Source organism: Hoplias malabaricus, chromosome 16 (assembly GCF_029633855.1).
Source record: "Hoplias malabaricus isolate fHopMal1 chromosome 16, fHopMal1.hap1, whole genome shotgun sequence".
In the NCBI taxonomy this organism is placed as follows: domain Eukaryota; kingdom Metazoa; phylum Chordata; class Actinopteri; order Characiformes; family Erythrinidae; genus Hoplias; species Hoplias malabaricus.
The window spans coordinates 10,739,295-10,747,943 of NC_089815.1; positions in this window are offsets into that span (position 1 = coordinate 10,739,295).

The window sequence follows — 8,649 nt, forward strand, 5'->3', positions numbered from 1 at the left end:
ATTAGCTTATGGCCTCTGCAGCCATTAACTAACATTGACTAGTATGTCAGCATGTAGCTGTGAAACTGTTTTCTTTGGAGTATTGCAGATCTATCAAATACTTGTGTGGGATGAGTTTTGCTGAGTGGGATTTGTGATCAAATTAGTTCACACAACAGTAGTACCTGATCTTCAGAGTCAGTGGATTCCTTTTCCTCAGTGTCACGTCCTCTAAAGGATAAAACAGATCATATTCAATGACCCACAAAACCCAGGGATTCTTACATTTTCAGTAGTGCAACAACTTTAAACCATTAGTCATATAAACCACTATATAAAATATCACCAGTCATATGCCACCTTTCTGATATATATATTATAGTTTCTCTAAGATAAGATGATAGCATAAGTTACATCTTATAGCTGAGCTGTAAGTTAAGTTCCCCAGTGTTTCAATGTATTGACATAATGCTCTCAGTGCCACCGCAAATCAAAACCCTGTAGGAGGAGTTGTGAATCCATTGACTGCTATTGATTATGTAATTGGCTTCCGCCGAAAAATGACTGACATATCCATATGACTGACGACCAATGAAAAACCCATTCTCTGTTGAGAGCTCATGGACTATCTGCCACTCCCTCCGGCCGAGAGAGAGCAGCATGTTTCTGTAGGTCGCAAACAAATCATCAATCCAACCTCAAAAATATGGAACAAAATGCACCCTGTTCAGTAAGGAACATTTATTATAGGGTGCTTTCACACCTGCACTTTTTAGTCCAGTTAAATCGAACTCTGGTTCCTTTTAACCCTTGGTGTGGTGCGCTTGGGCAGGTGTGAACGCAGTAATTGCACTCGGATACAGACCAAAATAACCTCATTGAGACCCTTGAGAGGAGGTGGTCTCGGTCCAGTCCCAAACAAACGGTAGTGTAGTTCGTTTCTGGTGAGAACGTGATCTGACCTTGATCCAACCCAACAATAAGGTGTACACCGCAGTTCGGTGCTAAATGGCATTCAAAGCCAGGGTGTGCTTTACATATTGGACGCAGGTAAACAGAGAACTCGTTAAAGTTTAGCCACGCTAATTAGAGTAATGGATCAGAAAAGCACTAGTCCAGAACACAGGACCTTCTTCCTGAGTTTACATTCTTGTTCCCGCCTCAGTCAGGTCTGTCCAATCAGCGTTGGGAACATTCTCGCGTGGTTTGTGGTGACGCGGATTGGTGCACTTGGATTTTACAGTGTGCAAAAAACAAACCAAACCAAGGGAAAAACGCTCCAAGATTATGAGCTTCTTAACTGATTCGGACCAAAACAAGGGAACTACAGGTTTGAAAAAGCCCTCAGTGTCCAAATATGCGGCGATTCCCTAATTGTTCAATCAAAATTAATATGACATCACAGAAATGAAAATACCAGGTGACACATCAATGTAAGATCTGTCTGTAAAGCCACAGGGGAAGAATCCCACGAGAGAAACATTTACAGTAGATCAGCCATTATCATCCAGTTTAGGACTAATTAATTAGGATTAATCAATGCACTCATACAGTATTTTCTAATGCAACCCATACAGAGTGATACACACAATATCTTCTGTGTAACAAATAGGATACAGGGCATACACACAGTTCTGTTTAACTTTGAATTTCTGTCTCTTGCAGCTATAAAAACGTGTAAATAATGAGTTTAGTGAGGAATGATGACTGGTTGGTGGGTCTGCACAGGAAAACTAATCGTGAATCGTGCATTGCGGGATCAAACCACACCTCAAACTGCCACCACTCAGGGAGGGCATGCATCAGTGTACATTTTTTTTGTTTTTAACTACCCTTACAACCCCCTTGGGACCACATTGAGACTACTGTAGGATTGTATGTGTTGTGACTCAAGGTTAAGGATCCTGTGATTTAAACCATTAAAGAACAAATACAATGGAAAAACCTGCTACCTGTCTAAGTGTCTTCTTTGAAAACAGTATTGCACCACTACCTCACAAAAGGAGAAAAACACACTCCACTGTAATGGATTAAACTGCAAACTTGAATTTTCTTCTGTGGTCACAGAGATGTACAAAAAAATGTGCCTGAATACACCTTGGGTGCACACACACACAGAGGAGGAGAGAGAGAGAGACACACACACACACAGACACACGTAAATGAGATCTTAAATGGCTCTCATGCTTTTGCCCTCTCCCTCCACCGCCAGAGTCACGCATCATAGTCAGCAGCCCAGCAAAACAAGATGAAATAAAATTCTAAGCCGTCCTGGCAGTCAAGGACACCATTCCCTCACAGTAATAGCCTGTATCGTCTGGACACTCCATGTGTAGCTTTCCCTCATTGCTCTGGGCTTTTATTCCGACAATAAGCTCTTTATCACTCCTCAACACAATTCATTTAAAACCACCGTCAAGAAGCAATCAAACCTTAAGTAAGAGGATTCAAAGTCACTGCGTTATTGTTAAGCAAAGTACCGTTGCTTAATTTCCATAAAGCAGAACGCTGGTTGTGGGGAGAGAGGGGTGGGGGTGTTGGGAGGGAGATGAGAGAGTCCATAATCAGTAACAGGACAAAAGGAAAAAATAATACAATAATATGGAGACATCAATATTATCCTATTTATTCCTTTTATTCCTCCATTCCTTTTGTATGTGTCTTGCGCTTTTAATTGTCCCCCATTGTTTGCTCATTGTTGGCCTTCATTGTTGGTCTCTCTCACTCTCTCTCTCTCCTCCTTTTATCACCATCTCTTTTTCCCTCTCTCTCCCTCTCTCTCTCTCTCTCTCTCTGGATGACATTATGTTTGCCTTTCTTGTCTCTCTGCCCTGGACACCTATGATTTAGCAACTCTTGACATATCCATTACGCAGTACAGATTGGCTATTCTCTTCTCCCCGCATCTCACCACCTATAGAAATGGCACGTACCTTTCCCTCTTTTTCTTTTTCCCCCCGCACCTTCCCCTATCCCTCCCTCTCTCTTTCTCTCTCTCTCTCTGTCCCTCTCTCTAATGTCCTCAGTTCTCGGGCTGGTGCTTTTAGCTAGAAGTGGATTCTAATTTTAAGAGGCTTCCCACCCTACCATTAACTAGAGGCTTCAAAAGTGACTGGGAAGACATCAATCTTGACAAGGTCTTTTCTGGGCTATGACCAAAAATGCCATCCCATTTCATTTCTTGTCCTCGCTCTATCGTTTTATAGCTTCCTTTTAGGCCTGCATATGTTAGGCCAGTTGTCCATTAAGAAGCATCCAGGCTTTGTACGTGTGAACATTGTTCTAAGCTGTTTGGAAATCTGATCTTCCAACCTTTATTTCTGAAATTAAGGGTATAACTTTTTAATTCAATTGTCAGGCCATTTTGGAAGCAGTAACAGCACTTGTTCTTCTAGGAAGGCTTTACAGGACACCAGAACATTGCTGTGAAGATCTGATGTAGTTGTTAGAGCATAAATGTGGTCATTGGATGAGTAGTGCTGATTATTAGTCTTAAACATAACAGACAGATCTCAGCTCTTAAATCCAGCGAGGACTGTTCAACTGCTCCACAGCCCAGTTCAAAATGACTGTATACCCCCTCTGGCTTACGCTTGGCATTGGGCAATCTCAAGTGTCAATCTCAAAACATCCAATTAAAAACAACTATTTAAAAATCACATTTTTGAGTCAGTTTTTTGTATCAGTTAGGTTTTTAGGGAGGCCAGTATGGAGTTAATTACGAAGACCAAAATGTCTGGATCTGACTTTTTGGGGGAGCTGGTTAAATTCTGAATCCTGGGATTCAAGTTCAAACACCAAACATGTCAAGTTTCAATTGTGGCTTGAGGTCCCCACGAAAAAAGCCCTTTCCCTGACTTTTATTTTTGGATGGAAGGCAGATTTTGAAGTCAAATGTCCAGACAGAAATGCTGAAATGTCACTGGAAGTCACGCACATTGTTCAAAAATGAAAAGTTACTTTTGTTGTAGACAAAGTTTTCATCATTATGAAATTCTGTGAATTAGCAAAACTGGAACTAGGCAATAACTTAAAGGCAAATATTGTTCTCTCGTTTGTTTACGTTCAGAAGCCCTGTGTCTTTTATGGAGGAATGATATGTTTGAAGGGGAAAAAACCTGCTGTTTTTTGTATGTGGATGAAGTTTAACTTGTCTGTAAGTTTTTATTCACACTTTGAACTACAACGGAACTCATTTATAAATCAAGAAGTGTAGTTTTGTAACTTTTTTGGCCTGTGTTTACCTTCTTGCTGTTAGCACTCTCCTGAATTTAGAGTCTGTTCCATTTACAGCAAAAATAATTCAATAGTACAGCCCAATGTAGCAGAGATACAACAATATCCTCATCGGTTTGTGCTTTTCAACATTTGAAGTTCTCTTTGTTGTCTATAAACCTCCAAAATGCAGTTTTTCTACAATTAGCAGAAAGAGAAAGATCCAGATGAAGAGGTTTTTTATAAACACTGGGGATTTTTCCAGTATTCAACAGACTGCAGAGCTAGCAAATAGTCTTAAGGTATGTTTTCGTTTAAATTTGATGGTTTAGCTGGACTAACAGCATGATCAACCTGACCAAGCTAGACAACCAGTATGACCAAGCCGAACTATGCTTGTTGACCCCAATGACCAGGTTGTTTTACCACCATGACGCTGGTCAGCTTGACTAGCAACATGACCAGCACCACCAAGCATAATCAAAATCAAATGCAACATATGCTATGCTGGTTAACAAGCTAGCTTACCAGTATAGGGTATGTTTTGCATAAATGACCAGCTTTCCAACCACCTTGACCATCAAAGACCAGCTCAAGACATCTAAAAGCAGCTACTAGCTAAAGCTGGTCTTATGCTGGATTTTTCAGCAGGGAGTTAATTGTAATTGACATACTACAAATACAAAGAAAATATATTAAACTTAGTGTTAATTACTCAGGCACCTAAAACGTATTCACACTACTTATGTTTTTAAAGTGACAGAGTTGCATTGTGGAGCCTTACTCCACTTGTTAAAACAGAAGCTTTTATGGTAAGTCAGCTGGTACATTTAAATATGTGCACATTTCATATGTGAAGGAGGCCCGAAGTTCCATACCAGTCTTCTCGGGCCCTTTCACCATCTCAAACATACTCTCTGAACATGCTGGATTTAGTTTCATGATAAATATTAGAACGGCTTTATGTTAATTCCAGAGAACTCTGTGGCTCATATAGAGAGATCCGAGTGTATTAGACCTTAGGCGCCATCTGGCCCTGTCTACAAGGTGAAGAGTGTTGTTTATGTAAGTTCACTGCAACTGCTAAACTAGCACCTGGCATATTGTGCCTAATGGGCTGCTACACTAGGCCCAAGTTTCTTCCAAATGTTATGTCCACTCTCCCTCCTTCTCCCCCTGACTCCCCCATCACCACACACACACTTCTTTCCCAGCAACTTTCCCATCACGAGGGGATTAAAGCTAATGCCTTAAATGAGCAAGGCCCAGAACGAAAGGGAATTAAGGGCAATTAGCATGCTAACAAATGGCTAATAACATGTCATTTCCACTGTTTTTATGGCTTCACCTGTAATCTTTATGATGAGAGTCCCTCGTTTTGTGCTGTAATGAATGAGGTGCACAGGGGTGGGGGGTCTGTATGTGAATTATTCAACACAACTCTGTAACACACTTTTAATATTAATAATTCTGAGTTGTTAAAAGCCTTGAATAACATAAAAGCATCGCAGGATTAATATTTGCACAATTTTATCGCTGTTCTGCCACATTGTCATGGGGGAGATGAGTTTCGTTTTAGATTCCACAGCAAAATGGCGAGGCAGCAAGTGGAATTGTTTAGCTAAGGGCTACAAAGGCAGTATGGGCACCAGTTCAGGGAATTTCTGTTCAAGTTATCAACCTTGTCCACTGAAATAAAGTATTATAGTGAATTAGAAACAACTTAGAAAAATTGTTCTCAACCAGACTAGCTGGAGCTAACCCACACATACAAGATTCACAATGTAAGAGTTTTACTTTGATATACAAAGGGAAAGAGACACTTACACTGCACAATAAAATCATAACAATGAGATTTATCCCACACTAAAACTTAATTACAAACACTATATTAATAGTAAAGAAGGGGAAGCTATAGAAATAAGTATAGTATATACACTGAATGATCACTTGATTAGGAACACCTGCCTTGTATTAACACACATTGTCCATTTTATCAGCACCACTGACCATAGAGGAACACTTTGTAGTTCTACAATTACAAACTGTACTCCATCTGTTTCTCTGCATACTTTCTTATCCCCATTTCACCCTGCTATCTTAAGGTATGGACCCCTGCAGGATCACCACAGAGCAGGTATGAGCAGGGTGGTGGATAATTCTCAACGCTGCAGTGGCAGTGACTGGGTGGTGATTAGTATGTGTTGTGCTGGTAAAAGTGGAGCAGACACAACAGGGCTACTCAAGTTTTTAAACACTGTGTTCACTCACTGTCCACTCTGTAAGATAAACTGATCTCGCTGGTTCGCTTTGTAGATGTAAAGTCAGCTCATGCTGCTGCACAGTTTGTGCTTGTTGTCCTCTAGTTCTTAATTAGTGGATACAGGACACTGTTGGCAGGATATTTTTGGTTGGTGCACTATTCTCAATCCAGCAGTGACACTGAGGGCTTTAAAAACTCTAAGAGCACTGCTATGTCTGATTCACTCCTACCAGCACAACACGCACTAACATATCCTGACCATGTCCGTGTTACTGCAGTGCTGAGGATGATCCACCACCCAAATCATACCAGTGCCAATGCCATTTTCAACAGTTGTTATCAGCGAGGAACAACACGCTAGTGTCCAGGAGTAATTTATCTCAGAGATAGCAGTGCTCTGTGGCGCTCTTAGCCGCCATTGGCTTCTCTCATGCCGTCTCACTCTCTCAGCGGCGAGCACTACTAATAATTGCGATAATAATGACAATAACAATAATAGCATCACTTCAATCTCACTTTCAGTGATTACAGTGTTCCGGCCGTTTCCGTTTCTGCTTAAATTATATTTAACTTCATCTAGCCACAGCTCCGCAAACAGGATTACGGGTACTTATCTGAAATGAAAGTGCATTTTTGACGCGCTGTAATAACGGGGAGTGGAAAATCCAGTCCATCGCAATAAAGCTGAAACTAATTCATTAGAATGGTTGCGTATGTGTGTGTGTGTGTGTGTGTGTGTGTGTGTGTGGAATGTTAACTTCAGATCTGACGCAGCGTACATGGCTCTCAGACCTGGTGCGTTAGCCCCTTCTGGAAGAAAGAAAAAGGTGAAGACGGGGGCCCATTTGTGTGATGTTCCACAACCTGAGCTAAGAGCCGAGTGCGGAAAAGATCAACAGTGTCGGGCCTCTTCAAAGGCCTGTGCTAAAAGGCCAGTGGCAAACACAAAAACAAGACTATCAGACTGCGAAACTTCTCCTTAAGTGCTCTCAAAAGAGGTGCTGAAAGCAGAGAAAGAAGGAGAAAGGGAGGGGGAGAGAGAGAGACAGGGGAGGAAAGGGGAGGTGGGCAACTCACCCCCACGCATCCAAAGTGGTCAGCACTTTGAGACGTGCCGTCCGTGCCTCCTGTTCCATAATGGAACAGAAACACAAGGGTCCCCTGTTTGGTCGCCAAACACAATTAACAAGGTTCCTTCGCCTGCATCGATACTGCTATTTGCATAGCGTATTGATCCACACTCCTTATAATCACAAAATGTTAATTGCACCAATTAATTCTCAATCTGTTTGTGCCCTTGTCTGCTCGCCCGGAGCTCTGAAGGTCAGAGTGAAAATGAACTGCTCTTTGATTCTCTTGTGGAAGAAAAAAGAAAAAAGAAGCACTTTTTTTCCCCTGTCCAAGACAATGCCTTACCATTCTCTCGACCAAGAAAAGTCTCAAAAAGGCCAACCTTCCTTTATCATTATCATCGCTCCCAGTGAGGAGAGGCTAATGGCTTTGAAATCTTGTGATCTGATTTGTCCTTTTAAATTAGCTTTTTTTTTCCTTCTCTCGTTCATTAAGGAGGCTCCTCTCCGCCTCTCTCTGTGGAGCACCGCTGCTTTTTGTGTCCTCAAAGCCGCAGTATCCGCCTTGTATTGACTAATAAGTCATTGGCGGAGTCAGGCACTATGTTGCATGTTTGATTCATACCTTTAGCAGCATGTGTCTTTTGTAGTTGTTCTTTCTCTCTCTCTAGCCTTGTTACAGTACTACGGATCATGACCTCATGCCCTATTGTCTATTTCAGTTGATCATAGTAATAAGGCACAGGCAGCTCCCCTTCACTGTGTCTGTGGGATGTGCTCCCATTGGGACTGTATGATAGTGTGTGTACATGTGCTTGTTTTTGTGTATTTTCAAGACAAATCATGGCCCAGCTCTGTAGGAAAGCCAAAGAGTCACAGGGTTACATTTACACTGGGCTGACATGTGGTGCCTTCCACTGCATGGTCCCTACTTTACCCGACTATCCCTACAATGCTTTTTTGCTTTTAGCAAATTTAGTACCTGGTACCTGGAATCACATTCATAACGAAATTCAGAAATCCAGCACATTTTTTTTATTCCAATATTAGCTGCAGCTTATAAAATTGAAAAGGTTCAAACACAACTTAAATTGATGTCTGACAAAAGACAATAGAGAGAAC